Genomic DNA, 18,199 nt, shown 5'->3' with positions numbered 1-18,199 from the left:
CATTAGCTGCTGTTCAGAGCTGATTATTCCATCATTAATAAATTAAATAAGTTAAGATGTGTCATTGTGTATGTCTTTGTCTGTTGTGTTCTGTTTGTTTGACAAACTATTTGAGATCCTTTCAAAACATTTGTGAAACCTCTCTGACATAAGGTTGAAGGCTCTACAAGTCCTAAAATAATTGTTAAAAGGGAGTATGAAATCAACAAAACTTCTGAATTCATAATCACTTCCAGAGAATTTGTTGTTTCCAAAAAGGGACCAAGACCCACTAGCAGTTCTTCATGGGTTGCAGATAACCAAATACACTCCATGGCCCAAAGAACACCTGCTCATCGAACATCTCATTCCAATATCATGGGCATTAACATGGAATGGTCCCCCTTTTTCCGCTATAATGGCCTCCAGCTTTCCTCTAGATGTTGGAACATTGCTGCGGGGACTGGCTTCCATTCAGTCACAAGATCATTATTGAGGTTGGACACTGACTTTGGGCGATTAGTTCTGGCTCTCAGTTGGCGTGAAAAACAGCAAAGACCATTATTCCTCAACCACCAAACTTTAAAGTTGGCACTATGCATTGGGGCAGGTAGCGTTCTTGTGGCATCTGCCAAATCCATATTAATCCGTCGGACTGCCAGATGATGAAGCGTGATTCATCACTGTAGAGAATGTGTTTCCTCTTCTCCAGAGTCCAATAGCTGTGAGCTTTACACCACTCAAGCCGACGCTTGGCATTGCGCAAGGTGATCTTAGGCTTGTGTGCGGCTGTTTGGCCATGGAAACCCATTTAATTTAGCTCCTGACTAACAGTTATCGTGCTGACATTGCTCCCAGAGGCAGTTTGGAATGAGTTTGTGGGTGTTGCACCCGAGGAGAGACGATTTTTACACGCTACGCGCTTCAGCATTCGGCCGTCCCATTCTGTGAGCTTCCCTGGCCTACCACTTCGGGGCTGATCCGGTGTTGCTCCTAGATGTTTCCACTTCACAAAAACAGCACTTACAGTTGACCGTAGCAGCTCTAACAGGGCATACATTTGACTAACTGACTCGTTGAAAAGGTAGCACCTTACGTTGGTGCCACGTTGAAAGTCACTGAGCTCTTCAGTACGGGCCAATCTACTGCCAATGTTTGTCTTTGTAGATTGCATGGCTGTGTGCTCAATTGTATACACCTGTCTGCAACTTGTGTGGCATAAATAGCATGTCCACATAGTGCATGTTTTTTTATTGGTGGCTAAAAACTTGACCATTTTGAAAGACACTGAAAATGGGTTGCAACATTAAACGTTTGTGAACCTCAACTCTTTAACTTCAGTATGAAGTCAGGCACTCTATATATATTTCCATAGCTCTGAGTCAGTATCAATACTTAATAGTATACAATTATTCTCCTGCTTAATTGTTCTCACAATTTATCAAACTTGTTTGCATACTTTCTGACAGTTGCATTAAACATTTGGACCACTTTGTGAGGGAGACACTTATTTACTGGTCAGTGACCCACTGTCCCTACCCAGTCAGAGGTCAAATGGAAACTCACGGAGGGTTACACACAGAGAATGTTATTGCCATAAATGTAGATGTGGAATAAATATTGTTCTGGAATTAACATCAGACGGGAAACAATGATACAGTAGGCCTATACTGACATTTTCGGTTAGCACATTTGATTAATATCAGTGGCAAGAGGCTAATTTGTATGCCTGTTTTGCAATGCCCAACGTTACATGGAACACCCAGACATCATATAACATCCTTCATTGCAACACATGTAGGCTTCATTAGGGCTTTGTGATTGGCTGAGAAACACTATATATTGTCTGTGTATTGATGAGTGAACTAGCGCTTACAAAGGCACTGAGAAGGCTTTTAACCCTGAGATACGTTAAGGTATGGTTATACTAATAATTCTAACACTTTGTTCAGAGTGAAGTCATTCTTAGACACTCTTTAACTGTGTAGTAGATTATACATACAATATAATATGTCACTTTTTGGAATAGATGGATTAATAAAGTGATGCCATTTATGTTTATACTGTACTCTAGATGAAGACTTTCAGCATGAAGATTGTTGTTCTACTTGGATTTGTGATGCTTCTCTCTGTTGCTTTGGTAAGTCATGCATATAGTATGTACATGAAATGCTGGTGCAAATGTCATGTTAGACTTAAAGAAATCTTAAAGTTAGTATATTACATCCATATGTATATTAATTCATTGTCTTTTTGTTTGCTTTGAAGGCTGAACGTGATGAGCATGGACATCAGCATATCATTGAGAAGCGCTCTTCAAGTGAAGAGGTGAGTAGTAGAAATGATACATCTTTTTTGAAGGAATATTTTTGCTTTTTTTGGGGACAGAGACGTTGAGAGAAAGACAGGAAAGGCCAAGCTTGTGCCAGAAGGGTGTGGGCCGCATTCAACCTGAAGCTGACCATATTATACAATGCCTTCAAAAGACATTCAAACACCTCAACTTTTTCTACATTTTGTTGATTTACAAGATGGGATTATAACGATCTACAAAAAATACTCTGTATTGTCAAAGTGGAAGAAAAATGTCAACATTTGTAAAGAAAATATGAACACGAATATATTACATATATACATATAGTATCAGCATCTATTTGGCCTTGGCTCTATACAGTTATTCAATAAAAATGATTAACTGCTAAAATAAAACATGTACAGTTATTGTGTACGGTATACACAATTGAGACTCCCGTGACTATATTCGTTTTGATTATCCTTCTTTTTCCCTCCTTCTAGCGTGGGCGTGGCCGTGGCCCTGGCCGTGGCTTTCCAAACTTTCTCCAGCAGTACAACTACCTTCTGCTTCTGCAAAGACTTGGTCTTGTCCCAGCCCCTGCAGCCCCGGCCCCTGCAGCCCCGGCCCCTGCAGCACCGGCTCCAGTCCCAGCTCCAGCCCCAGCTCCAGCTCCAGCTCCAGCTCCAGCCCCAGCCCCAGCTCCAGCCCCAGCTCCAGCCCCAGCCCCAGCTCCAGCCCCAGCTCCAGCTCCAGCCCCAGCTCCAGCTCCAGCTGGTCGCTGAGAAAGGACATGAATCAACTCAACAAGAGCAAGCTATGGTTGATGAAATGACCAGAACATTAACTGACACAAAGTACTGTAATAGCTGTTCTCCATATTTTGCTTGAGTTTCCCTTTAATGTACTTGCTGTGTGTCTATCTGCAATGCAATAAAGAGGATTTGAAATGGCATATGTCCCCACCTGCACACTTTCTTTTGCCTGAGAAATTTGATTTTGAATTCAAACATATGGGGCGGCAGGGTAGCCTAGTGGTTAGAGCGTTGGACTAGTAACCGAAAGGTTGCAAGTTCAAATCCCCGAGCTGACAAGGTACAAATCTGTCGTTCTGCTCCTGAACAGGCAGTTAACCCACTGTTCCTAGGCCGTCATTGAAAATAAGAATTTGTTCTTAACTGACTTGCCTAGTTAAATAAAGGTAAAATAAAAATAAAATATGTTCACAGTTTGTGCATTCGTTAGTCAAATCTGAGGATTAGCATCTTGTTTTGTCGGTTGACATTTCTTGATATATTTAGTAAGGCTATATTGGTTGTGAACAATATTTGAGTTATGTTTTAAACAATTAAACATGTTTTAAATTGTATTCACATTATGAGTAAAGTAGGTTAAAGGAAGTCAAGTAGCCAAATTCAATGGTCAAACATTTAAATCTTTCGATGGTTGAAATCATTGAAAGCCTTGACATAATACAGTATAATTTTTTACATACATTTAATCATTCAACCTATTCCCACTCCACTGCTTATTTTACCAGGCTGCTTACGATGAGCAAGTAAATAAGTCACTGGGGGGGGGGGGGGGGGGGGGGGGGGGGGGGCAGAGCTGTTGGCCGAGGTTGGAGTAGCCAGGTTGAAGGCATGGCTAGCCGTTGAGAAATGCTTGTTTAAGTTTTCGATTATCATGGATTTATCGGTGGTGACCATGTTACCTATCCTCAGTGCAGTGGGCAGCTGGGAGGAAGTGCTCTTGTTCTCCATGGACTTTACAGTGTCCCAGAACTTTTTGGAGTTAGAGCTACAGGATGCAAATTTCTGCTTGAAAAAGCTAGCCTTTGCTTTCCTGACTGACTGCGTGTATTGGTTCCTGACTTCCCTGAACAGTTGCATATCGCACGGACTATTCGATGCTGTTGCAGTCCGCCACAGGATGTTTTTGTGCTGGTCGAGGGCAGTCAGGTCTGGAGTGAACCAAGGGCTATATCTGTTCTTAGTTCTGCATTTTTTGAACGGGGCATGCTTATCTAAGATGGTGAGAAAGTTACTTTTAAAGAATGACCAGGCATCCTCAACTGACGGGATGATGTCAATGTTTGACAGTGATGAGGGGTGGTCGTTTGACCGCGGATACAGGCAATGAGGCAGTGATCGCTGAGATCCTGATTGAAGACAGCAGAGGTGTATTAGGAGGGTAAGTTGGTCAGGATAATGTCTATGAGGGTGCCCATGTTTACGGATTTAGGGTTGTACCTGGTGGGTTCCTTGATGATTTGTGTGAGATTGAGGGCATCTAGCTTAGATTGTAGGACTGCCGGGGTGTTGAGCATATCCCAGTTTAGGTCACCTAACAGAACAAACTCTGAAGCTAGATGGGGGGCGATCAATTCACAAATGGTGTCCAGGGCACAGCTGGGAGCTGAGGGGGGTCGGTAGCAGGCGGCAACAGTGAGAGACTTATTTCTGGAGAGATTAATTTTTAAAATTAGAAGTTCGAACTGTTTGGGTATGGACCTGGAAAGTACGACATCACTTGGCAGGCAATCTCTGCAGTAGATTGCAACTCCTCCCCCTTTGGCAGTTATATCTTGACGGAAAATGTTATAGTTGGGTATGGAAATCTCAGAAATCTTTTTGGTGGCCTTCCTAAGCCAGGATTCAGACACGGCAAGGACATCAGGGTTGGCAGAGTGTGCTAAAGCATTGAGTAAAACAAACTTGGGGAGGAGGCTTCTGATATTGACCTGCATGAAACTAAGGCTTTTTCGATCACAGAAGTCAACAAATGAAGGTGCCTGGGGACATGCAGGGCCTGGGTTTACCTCCACATCACCCGAGGAACAGAGGAGGAGTAGGATGAGGGTGCGGCTAAAGGCTATCAAAACTGGTCGCCTAGAGCGTTGGGGACAAAGAATAAGAGGAGCAGATTTCTGGGCGTGGTAGAATAGATTCAGGGCATAATGTGCAGACAGGGGTATGGTGGGGTGCGGGTACAGCGGAGGTAAGCCCAGGCACCGAGTGATGATAAGAGAGATTGTATCTCTGGACATGCTGGTTATAATGGCTGAGGTGTCAGAGGTATGAAAAAAGGAGGTGTCAGAGGTATGAAGAGTGGAACTAGGGGCTCCATTGTAAACTAAAACAATGATAATTAACCTGAACAACAGTGTACAAGGCATATTGACATTTGAGAGAGACATACAGCGAGGCATAAAGTAATCGCAGGTATTGATTGGGAGAGCTAGCAAAGACAACAGGTAATCAGTTAACAACAACCACAGGTAAAATGGCGATGACTAGGCAAAGAGGGTTGGATTAACTACACCCAGAGCCTGAGTTCGCGGCCGGGGCCGAAAAATAAAATTAAAAATAAACAGAATGGAGTACCGTGATTAATGGACAGTCCAGAAGGCATCAGCTATGTAGCCAAGTGATTATAGTGTCCAGGGGGCAGCAGTAGATGGAACAGGGAAGCCGCTGAGTAGTCGCCACTACGCTAGCACGCGGGCGACACGGCGTATTAAGTTAGTAGCCCAGGGCTAGTAGGAGTGTTTGCTCCGACCGAGGCCGTTTGAAGGCGCACAGCGAATGGAGTATTCGTCGGCAGACCAGTCGTGGTGGTGTGGCGGGGCGCCGTGTCGACAGAGGATCCAAGCCAGATGGCGAAAGAGGAATTGTAGAATTTAGTTTGCTAGCCAGGAGATGTGCCTGGCTCACTGCTAACTGGTGCTAGCTTCGTGGCAGGGGCGTTAGCCACTAGCTAGCTGTGAAGATCAGAGGTAGTGGTCCAGGGATTACGGCAGGAATCCAGTGTTGTAGTGGAGAGACAGTCCAATACTGGTAGATTGGCAAGTATTATCCAGGCTAAAAACAGGGCTGGTATCTGTGAGGAAGGTAAAAGCCGCTAGCAGTGGCTAACAATGACTAAATAGCTTGTAGCTAATTAGATTTTTAGCTTCTGGTGGTTCTTGAATGTGTTCTAAAATTAAAAATAATAGCGTTTCCGTATCACATTGGGTGAGGCAGGGTACCGGGAGGTATAATCGAATTAAAATGGAAAAGAGTGAAAATAAAATGGAAATATATACAAAAAAGAAGAAAAAATACAAAAGTACACGAGAGGACAAACAAAAACACGTCTTCACTGCTACGCCATCTTGGGAATAAAAAAAGTAATCTATAAGTCTCTGCTAGGTAAAGCCCCGCCTTATCTCAGCTCATTGGTCACAATAGCAGCACCCACCCGTAGCACCCGTAGCACGCGCTCCAGCAGCTATATTTCACTTGTCACCCCCAAAGCCAATTCCTCCTTTGGCCTTTCCTTCCAGTTCTCTGCTGCCAATGACTGGAACAAATTGCAAAAATCACTGAAGCTGGAGACTCATATCTCCCTCTCTAACTTTAAGCACCAGCTGTCAGAGTAGCTCACAGATCACTGCTCCTGTACATAGTGCATCTGTAAATAGCCCATCCAACTACCTCACCCCCATACTGTAATATATATTTTTTGCTCCTTTGCACCACCGTATCTCAACTTGCACATTCATCTTCTGCACAGCTATCACTCCAGTGTTTATTGCTAAATTGTAATTATTTTGCCACTGTGGCCTATTTATTGCCTTACCTCCCTCATCTTACCTCATTTGCACACACTGTATATAGACTTTTCTACTGTGTTATTGACTGTATGTTTGTTTATTCCATGTGTAACTCTGTGTTGTTGTTTGTGTTGCACTGCTTTGCTTTATCTTGGCCACGTCGCAGTTGTAAATGAGAACTTATTCTCAACTGGCCTACTTGGATAAATAAAGGTGAAATTTTTTTTATCATAAAAGGACAAGGAAAGGTGTTTGGCTATACTGAGGGTAAGATTGTTCTACTTTCGGGAGATTTACTCTGAAAGTTACCATCATATCGACAAAGAAAACACAGAGAAACATAAAGACAGATTTAATGAAAACTAAATTAATCAAGACACTACTGTAGTAATGAATAGTTTTGGAAGCTACTTCAAATTCAAGCCTTTAGTGACACCATGTGGTTGAAGGTAATTCCTCTCCTGGAGTGTGTGTGTGTGTGTGTGTGTGTGTGTGTGTGTGTGTGTGTGTGTGTGTGTGTGTGTGTGTGTGTGTGTGTGTGTGCATAGGTGCGTGTGTGAGTGTGAAGACATTTTGACAGAGAATGACCATGTCTCATCTATTGATTATTTATTCATTCAATTATAAGAGTCCATTATAATAGATTAAGCATAGTATTTCTTTAGATCTTTCTTTACTTCTATCTTTGTAATGTCTTTTTTCGTTATGTGTCGGACCCCAGTAAGACGAGCTGTCGCCAGTGGCTAATGGGGATCCTAATAACAATGTAAAATAATGTAGTGCTAAGCTGAGATATGGAACTGTTTAAGATGGTCATACTATTGATAATTTAGCTATTTGATTTTGAATTAGAGTTCCACTTTAGGTATCTAAAAAAATATGTAAATGACTGATTTTAGCCTTTACTACTAAAGCCCATAGAAATGCATTGAATAACACATTTTTTATTTTTTTTTTACCTTTATTTTACTAGGCAAGTCAGTTAAGAACAAATTCTTATTTTCAATGACGGCCTAGGAACAGTGGGTTAACTGCCTGTTCAGGGGCAGAACGACAGATTTGTACCTTGTCAGCTCGGGGAATTGAACTTGCAACCTTCCGGTTACTAGTCCAACGCTCTAACCACTAGGCTACGCTGCCGCCCCATTCATAAATGCAAAAAGGACTTTCAAAAATCTATAATAATATTGAAAATTGAAATAGTATATAATAGTACTGAAATGTCTGTCCTAAATCTAGGAGGAAATATACTCAGGAAATATACCGTTTATAAACATATATATTTTTAACCCCTTTTTTTGGGGTAGGCATATAACTACCTTCATGCTTCCATTCGTTTTTTGAAAACTGTAACGATTGCCTTCAAGACAAGTCCCTGTAACGTCAGGAGAATGATGGGTGTAGAGACAGGCGCAGAGAGCAGAAGTTTCAAGGGAAAAACCGCTTTAAGGAAGCTGAGTTTCTGTTTCAAAGACAGGTTTTGTTTGGGACACGTTGTCACGCCCTGACCATAGTTTGCTTTGTATGTTTTATGTTTTGTTTGGTCAGGGTGTGATCTGAGTGGGCATTCTATGTTGTATGTCTGTTTGTCTATTTCTATGTGTTTGTAGTGTTAATGATTAAAGTAATTTGTTTCACATTGAAATATACCAACGAAACTATTCAGCATTATATGTAACCGATGTGAAATGGCTAGCTAGTTAGCGGTGGTGCGCGCAAATAGCGTTTCAGTCGGTGACATCACTCGCTCTGAGACCTGAAGTAGTTGTTCCCCTTGCTCTGCAAGGGCCACGGCTTTTGTGGCACGATGGGAAACGATGCTTTGAGGGTGGCTGTTGTCTATGTGTGCAGAGGGTCCATGGTTCAAGCCCAGGTAGGGGCGAGGGGACTTCTTACTTAAGAATTGATGGATGGTTGATCCTCAAATAGATACGGTGGCAAGAAAAAGTATGTGAACCCTTTGGAATTACCTCAATTCAAAACACAGAAGTAAATTGATAACAGAATGACTTCAACAGAAGAAAATGCGCATTCTGGACTGGCCCAATCAGAGTCCTGACCTCAACCCGATTGAGATGCTGTGGCATGACCTCAAGAGAGCAGTTCACACCAGACATACCAAGAATATTGCTGAACTGAAACAGTTTTTTTACAGAGGAATGGTCCAAAATTCCTCCTGACTGCTGTGCAGGTCTGATCCGCAACTACAGAAAACGTTTGGTTGAGGGAAATGCTGCCAAATGAGGGCCAACCAGTTATTAAATCCAAGGGTTCACATACTTTTCCCACCCTGCACTGTGAATGTTTACACAGTGTGTTCAATAAAGACACAAAAACGTATATAATTATTTGTGTGTTATTGGTTTAAGCAGACTGTGTTTGTCTATTATTGTGACGTAGAAGATTTTATGACCACTTTATGCAGAAATCCAGGTAATTCTAAAGGGTTCACATACCTTTTCTTGCCACTGTATTTGCTGGACTCAGTGTCCTTCAGCAATCGAAGCTTCCCGGCCAGGCTGAATACCCAAACAAAATGAGATGTCAAAACACAACAAAACAAAAAAATCTATATATCATTCCAGACTTTACAGGCCGTCGCTCGATAAATCCAAAAAGGAATCAAACAAACAAGCAAGCTGTCTGGTGAGTAGCGCACTACCACAAACTGATGCTGGCACTAAGACCAGACAGCATCAGATAGATGGCCTACAGAGAGAACAGTAGAACAGTACAGAACGGCGCTGTTTCACTCATTCGGATGCGTTCCCTGTCAAAACTTTGAAGAAGCATGTTTTGTTTAAAACTTTTTGGGTTACTACATGATTCCATATGTGTTATTTCATAGTTTTGATGTCTTCCCTATTATTCTACAAAGTAGAAAATACTAAAAATAAAGAAAAACCCTTGAATGAGTATGTTTGTCCAAACTTTTGACATGTTGGTTGATTTGCTCTAGGATGCCCACAGGCCTCACATGACTTGTTTGAATGTCACCCGATACCAGTTAAACAAATTATGGAAGTACTGTTTATGGCTAAAAAATAATGGTTTAAATACATGTAAAATTAAAAAATTAAAAAGCGGGTTCTTTTAGGACAGACACTTTAGAACACACTTCTTTTAGATTTTTGGGGGAGGACTGTCTGTAGTGAATCTGGACATTTGTCGTGGCAAGGTGGGGATTGAGGTTGCATATTATACTTTCTAAGCTGGTGACTCAGTTTATCTTGTAATCATAAGCCTACTTAATTCTACAATCAAGTACTTCCCATGATGATTTGGCAACATTCAAAGGTGGGGAGCGAAATGGGTGTTTGCTTGCAAAACACTGGTACTGCATATGTTTACAAAATGATTTATATCCATTTATATCACACAATCCCCTGAAAATTCAGCTATTAGCTGGATGTAGTTGATATTTTGTCTTTATAGTAACATTTATGATGAAGCTGTTTCAAATTCTAATAAATGTTCAGAGATGCTTAAAAATCTTTTATATATTATAATAAAGATTTTAAAGGATCATACATTGTATGCTTATAATACTGATATATGTTGTAAATAACTAATAATAAACACTATTTATAAAATGTTAATTAATACAAATTATTGTGAAGAGTTTTTTTATGCATACAGTACCAGTCAAAAGTTGGGACACACCTACTCATTCAAGGTTTTTTATTTTATTTATTTTTTTACTATTTTCTACATTGTAGAACAATAGTGAAGACATCAAAACTATGAAATAACACGTATGGAATCATGTAGTAATTAAAAAAGTGTTCAACAAATCAAAATATATTTCATATGTGAGATTCTTCAATGTAACCACATTTTGCCTTGATGACAGCTTTGCACACACTTGGCATTCTCTTTGAAGAATCTCAAATGAAAAAATACATTTTGATTTGTTAAACACTATTTTGGTTACTATATGATTCTACATGTGTTATTTCATAGTTTTGATGTCTTCACTACTTTCTACAGTGTAAAAAATATAAAAAATAAATAACAACCCTCGAATGAGTAGGTGTGTCCAAACCTTTGACTGGTACTGTATATCATACATTTAATGTGTGACTCATCTGTACAGTTATAATGTTAATCCCTTAGTATTACCCACACCTATCCTTCAACAGAGAGATTAAAGATTTCAGAATATTAAACATCACGATTATTTTCACAATAATACCACATAATATTAAGGGTTGTGACATCAATGTTCTTAACTCTATTTAAAAGAACCCATCGACTGGATATAGTTCATTGTCTTTGCATCGTCACACCTGATCAACTGCTGAAATTGACTGACTCAAAGGTAAGGAAATTGGCTTTTGAATAGTGATAAATGTACTTACGCTGTAGTGTTCACATTCTACTTCAACATTCAGAACAAAAAAGGTTAATCTAAGCTGCTTTTGTTTCTTTTTATGTTTTTAGAACTGACCACCAAGATGATGATGAAGACTGTAATCTTTCTGGGCTGCCTCCTGGGCCTGTCATTGGCTCTTCCTGTGAGTTTAACAAAAATTAACATACAATATATATGCCCCAAATATTATAGTCTTCTTTACATCACATTTGATTTATATTTATTTTAATATATATATATATATAAATATAAATGCATATTTAAATATTAAAAAATTATAATTTTTCAGGATGATGTGGATCACTTGAGAGTTGCACGTTCCAGCTCTGATTCCAACTCTAACTCAAACTCCAAGGAGGTACGTTCCATAGCTCCACAGATTATGAGCAGAAATTATTTAACAAATTGTAGTGAAGATCAATGTGTATGAAACATATGTGAATATTCTGAGATATGATTCCATGTGTGGTCTGTAAATCAAAAAAACAGCTGATGTTTTCTTTCCTATTTAGACTGGTGGTTCCTTTCTGCCCTCCCTGCCACAGTTGAATTCAAATCAGCTGCTTCAACTTATATTTAAACTGTTAGCGGCCTCTGCCCCAGCATCAGTCCCTGCCCCAGCTCCTGCACCTTCCCCAGCCCCTGCCCCTGCTCCTGCCCCAGCCCCAGCCCCTGCACCAGCCCCAGCCCCTGCTCCAGCACCACCCCCTGCTCTTGCACCAGCCCCTGCACCAGCGCCTGCACCAGCCCCTGCTCCAGCACCACCCCCTGCTCCTGCTCCTGCACCAGCCCCAGCCCCTGCTCCTGCCCCAGCTGGACGTTAAACAGGTGAAGTGATGTTACAGTAACCCAGCCATCATTCATTTAATATCTAAATATTAGATTCCCCCAGTGGCGCAAAATACTTAAGTAAAAATATTTTAAAGTACTACTTAAATAGTTTTTGGGGGTATCTGTACGTTACTTTACTATATATATTTCTAACAACTTTTACTTTTACTTCACAAAATTCCTGAAGAAAATAATGTACTTTTTACCCCATATATTTTCCTTGACCTCCAAAAATAACTTTTTGAATGGTTAGCAGGACAGGAAAATGGACAAATTCATACGCTTATCAAGAGAACATCCCTGGTCATCCCGATTGCCTCTGATCTGGCGGACTCACAAAACACAAATGCTTAGTTTATTAAGATGTCTGAGTGTTGGTGTGTCCCCCTGGCTACCCGTAAATAAAGTAAACAAGAAAATGGTGGCGTCTGGTTTGTTTAATATAAGGTTTTTGTAATCATTTATACTTTTACTTTTACACTTGATACTTAAGTATATTTTAGCAATTACATATACTTTTGAAACTTAAGTATATTTAAAACCAAATACTTTTAGACTTTAAATCAAGTTGTATTTAAATGGGTAACTTTCATTTCTATTAAAGTATCTTTACTTTTACTCAAGTATGACAATTGGGTACTTTTCCCAACACTGGATTCCCCAAACATCATAAGTGCAATGAATATCCTTTAAATGCATTAATTCACTTTTCTGTCTATCAGGTATTTCATGGAACTCCCAGACATTGACTATGAAGTGTGATTCCTTTATGCATTTCTGTTTAATAAACACATTTATATTTTAAGCTCAATTGTATGTCTCTCCAGTCCTCTGATGAATGCTCATTAAGATTATTAAAATTGTGAGAAATCTATACAAAGTGTGGTACATTACTTGCGTTATTTAATTTAAAAAAATAAATGTTGCACATTATATTGCATGATAGGAGAAATCAAAATAAAGTCTGGGTACTTGAGCTAAATTGTATAAGTTGAGAAATTAAAGTTAAACATTACAATTAAATGTTTTCATTTAGCCTCCGCAATCCCCCAAAACAGGTAGATGAATCATCGACAGTTTCAAAACCTTTCAATTTAGCTAAAGTTTCCTAATACTGATGAGACATTGTTCTTTGTGGGCCCTGTGGATATATACAGATTTGTAGGATTACCCACCAAATGCCTAATTTCATCACATTTTACATCTCCAGGACAAACCTTTGATCATGGGACTGAAAGCTCATTGGTTAACTGTGGAATTAAATGGTCTATGAAAAGCATATTTTTGCAGTTAAGTTACAATACGGCAATAGTGTTAACAGTTTAGTACCAACATTTCAAGCATTTTACATCTTCACTTGAACAGGTAAGAGTTTCAAAGAATACTGTAGAGGAATTTAGGCATGAGTGTCAAGCATTGAATTCATTGTACGTCTTTTTCATTTCAAGAATTCCATGGCGACCATGAAACTACTGTTCCTAGTGATGTGCCTGATTGGACTTTGTTCCTCCATTCCTGTAAGAATTCTTGAAATACAACATTAAGCCTTCAATTTACACATCAATACACGAAGAGATTGCCGTTTCCACAGATTGCATTGCATTGACAATATCTGAATTATTACAATATGATGGACTAAAGTTCACACTTTGAGTGTTGATTACTTTATACCGAAACATCAATCATCCTGGGATTTTGTTTGTGTGTAGGGATTTTGTGTGTGCAGGTGTCTGAGAAACATGATCGAGAGGAGTGCTCAGCTAGCGATGAGGTGCAGTAATATTTAGTACCATCTATTGGTATCTATTAGGTATTCTGTTTATTAGAGTACTATATGAATATGATTACTAGTTTGTTTGAGTTCAGCACAATTTATCCATCTCTCTTTCTCTCTCTCTCTCCAGAGATGTTCAGGGGTTATGGGCGTGGTTTGGGAGGGGGTTTTACCCCTATCAGCAGCCTCAGTACCTGTCCTACTTCCCTTGTGCGCAGCCTTCTCAAGGTAACTCTGCCTTGATGGCCCTCCTGCCCTCTTGCCCTTTCTATTGGCCAGCAAGCCTCTGCTCCTGCCGCAACTCCTGCTGCAGCTCCAGCCCCAGCTCCAGCCCCAGCCCCAGCCCCAGCCCCAGCCCCAGCCCCAGCAGCGGGTGGAAAATGAGACGGGTGTCGATAGAAGAAGGAGAAAAAACTTGTTTACATCAAATATGTTGACATTAGCTGCTGTTCAGAGCTGATTATTCCATCATTAATGAATTAATTACTTAATTACATTAATAAATGAAATAAGTTAAGATCCGTCATTGTGTATGTCTTTGTCTGTTGTGTTCTGTTTGTTTGACAAACTTTTTGAGATCCTTTCAAAACAAGTGTGAAACCTCTCTGACATAAGGTGGAAGGCTCTACAAGTCCTAAAACAATTGTAAAAAGGAAGTATGAAATCAACAAAACTTCTGAATTCATAATCAGTTCCAGAGAATTTGTTGTTTCCAAAAAGGGGTCAAGACCCACTAGCAGTTCTTCTTGGGTTGCAGATAACCAAATACTCTCCATGGCCAAAAGGACACCTGCTCATCGAACATCTCATTCCAATATCATGGGCATAAATATGGATTGGTCCCCCCTTTGCCGCTATAATAGCCTCCAGCTTTCTTCTAGATGTTGGAGCATTGCTGCGGGGACTGGCTTCCATTCAGTCACAAGATCCTTATTGAGGTTGGGCACTGACTTTGGGCGATTAGGCCTGGCTCGCAGTTGGCGTGAAAAACAGCAAAGACCATTATTCCTCAACCACCAAACTTTAAAGTTGACACTTTGCATTGGGGCAGGTAGCGTTCTTGTGGCATCTGCCAAATCCATATTAATCCGTCAGACTGCCAGATGATGAAGCGTGATTCATCACTGTGGAGAAAGCGTTTCCTCTTCTCCAGAGTCCAATAGACATGAGCTTTACACCACTCAAGCCGATGCTTGGCATTGCGCAAGGTGATCTCAGGCTTGTGTGCGGCTGTTTGGCCACGGAAACCCATTTAATTTAGCTCCTGACTAACAGTTATTTTGCTGACATTGCTCCCAGAGGCAGTTTGGAATTAGTTTGTGAGTGTTGCAACCGAGGAGAGATGATTTTTTACATGCTACGCTTCAGCGCTCGGCCATCCCATTCTGTGAGCTTCCCTGGCCTACCACTTCGGGGCTGAGCCAGTGTTGCTCCTAGATGTTTCCACTTCACAAAAACAGCACTTACAGTTGACCGTGGCAGCTCTAGCAGGGAATACATTTGACTAACTGACTCGTTGAAAGTCACTTCAGTACGGGCCAATCTACTGCCAATGTTTGTCTTTGTAGATTGCATGGCTGTGTGCTCAATTGTATACACCTGTCTGCAACTTGTGTGGCTTAAATAGCCAAATTCACTTATTTGAATGGGTGTCCACATAGTGCATGTTTTTTATTGGTGGCTAAAAACTTGACCATTTTGAAAGACACTTTGAAAATGTGTTGCAACATTAAACGTTTGTGAACCTCAACTCTTTAACTTCAGTATGAAGTCAGTGTCACGACATCCACCGAAGTCGTTTCCTCTCCTTGTTCGGGCGGTGTTCGGCGGTCGGCGTCACCGGTCTTCTAGCCATTGTCGATCCAATTTTCATTTTCCATTTGTTTTGTCTTGATTTCCTACACACCTGGTTTCCATTTCCTTCATTAATTGTTGTGTATTTAAACCTCTGTTCCCTCCATGCCTTTGTGTGGAATTGTTTGTTGTAAGTGCTTGTGCACATGTTTACTGGTGCGCGTTGGGTTTTTGTACCCATATTCTGTTGTATTTTTATGCCGTTGGGTTTTGGATTAAACTGCTCCGGCTACTACCTAGTTCTGCTCTCCTGTGTCTGACTTCCCTTCCACCAGTTACGCACCCCTTTACAGTCAGGCACTCGATATATATTTCCATAGCTCTGAGTCAGTATCAATACTTAATAGTATACAATTATCCTGCTTAATTGTTCTAACAATTTATCAAACTTGTTTGCATGCTTTCTGTCAGTTGCATTAAACATTTGGACCACTTTGTGAGGGAGACACTTATTTGCTGGTCTGTAACCCACTGTCCCTACCCAGTCAGAGGTCCAATGGAAACTCACGGAGGGTTACACACAGAGAATGTTATTGCCATAAATGTAGATGTGGAATAAATATTGTTCTGGAATTAACAGCAGATGGGAAACAATGATACAGTAGGCCTATACTGACATTTTCAGTTAGCACATTTGATTAATAGAATTGGCAAGAGGCTAATTTGTTTGCCTGTTTTGCAATGCCCAATGTTACATGGAACACCCAGACAACATCCTTCATTGCAACACATGTAGGCTTCATTCGGGCTTTGTGATAGGCTGAGAAACACCATATATTGTCTGTGTATTGATGAGTGTGCTAGTACTTACAGAGGCACCGAGAAGGCTTTTAACCCTGAGATACGTTAAGGTATGGTTATACTAATAATTCAAATTCTTTGTTCAGAGTGAAATCATTCTTAGACACTCATTAACTGTGTAGTAGATTATACATACAATATAATATGTAACTTGTTGGCAATAGAGGGATTAATAAAATGATGCCGTTTATGTTTATACTGTACTCTATTTAGATGAAGACTTTCAGCATGAAGATTGTTGTTCTACTTGGATTTGTGATGCTTCTCTCTGTTGCTTTGGTAAGCCATGCATATATTATGTACATGAAATGCTGGTGCAAATGTCATGTTAGACTTAGAAAAATCTTAAATTTAGTATTTTTACATCCATATGTATATTAATTCATTGTCTTTTTGTTTGCTTTTGAAGGCTGAGCGTGATGAGCATGGCCATCAGCATATCATTGAGAAGCGCTCGTCAAGTGAAGAGGTGAGTTGTAGAAATTATACATATTTTTTGAAGGAGTATTTTTGCTTAATTTGGGGACAGAGACGTTGAGAGAAAGACAGGAAAGGCAAAGCTTGTGCCAGAAGGGTGTGGGCCGCATTCAAACTGAAGCTGACCATATTATACAATGCCTTCAAAAGACATTCAAACCCCTCGACGTTTTCTACATTTTGTTGAGTTACAAGGTGGGATTAAAACGATCTACAGAAAATACTCTGTAGAAAAGTGGAAGAAAAATATCAACATTTGTAAAGAAAATATGAAAAATAGAACACGAATATAGTACATATATACATATAGTATCAGCATCTACATGGCCCTTGCTCTATACAGTTATTGAATAAAAATGAGTTACTGCTAAAATAAACTATGTACAGTTATTGTGTACGGTGTACACAATTGAGACTCCCGTGACTACATTAGTTTTGATTATCCTTCTTTTTCCCTCCTTCTTCTAGCGTGGCCGTGGCCGTGGACCTGGCCGTGGCTTTCCAAACTTTCTCCAGCAGTACAACTACCTTCTGCTTCTGCAAAGACTTGGTCTTGTCCCAGCCCCTGCAGCCCCGGCCCCTGCAGCACCGGCCCCAGCCCCAGCTCCAGCTCCAGCCCCAGCTCCAGCCCCAGCACCAGCTCCAGCTCCAGCTGGTCGCTGAGAAAGGACATGATTCAGAAACTTCAACTCAACAAGAGCAAGCTATGGTTGATGAAATGACCAGAACATTAACTGACACTAAGTACTGTAATAGCTGTTTTCCATATTTTGCTTGAGTTTCCCTTTAATGTACTTGCTGTATGTCTGTCTGCAATGCAATAAAGAGGATTTGAAATGGCATATGTCCCCTCCTGCACACTTTCTTTTGCCTGAGAAATTAGATTTTGAATTCAAACATATGTTCACAGTTTGTGCATTTGTTAGTCAGAGTTAGTCAAATCTGAGGATTAGCATCTTGTTTTGTCGGTTGACATTTCTTGATATATTTAGTGAGGCTATATTGGTTGTGAACAATATTTGAGTTATGTTTTAAACAATTAAACATGTTTTAAATTGTATTCACATTATGAGTAAAGTAGGTTAAAAGAAGTCAAGTAGCCAAATTCAATGGTCAAACATTTAAATCTTTCGATGGTTGAAATCATTGAAAGCCTTGACATAATACAGTATAATTATTACATACATTAAATCATTCAACCTATTCCCACTCCACTGC

The 18,199-nt window shown here is 40.2% G+C and overlaps 1 long non-coding RNA gene across 1 annotated transcript; it reads left to right on the top strand.

The window, feature by feature from the left end:
- The first annotated feature begins 16,484 nt into the window (after positions 1-16,484).
- Positions 16,485-16,973, top strand: LOC129855773 (uncharacterized). The gene is made up of 3 exons (XR_008759558.1): positions 16,485-16,554; positions 16,718-16,783; positions 16,914-16,973. It is a non-coding gene; the product is annotated as an uncharacterized LOC129855773 (long non-coding RNA).
- Positions 16,974-18,199: the final 1,226 nt, after the last annotated feature.

This window comes from Salvelinus fontinalis, chromosome 5, assembly GCF_029448725.1.
Source record: "Salvelinus fontinalis isolate EN_2023a chromosome 5, ASM2944872v1, whole genome shotgun sequence".
Lineage (NCBI taxonomy): Eukaryota > Metazoa > Chordata > Actinopteri > Salmoniformes > Salmonidae > Salvelinus > Salvelinus fontinalis.
Note: the sequence above shows the minus strand (reverse complement) of the source record. Positions and strands in the feature narration are given on the sequence as shown.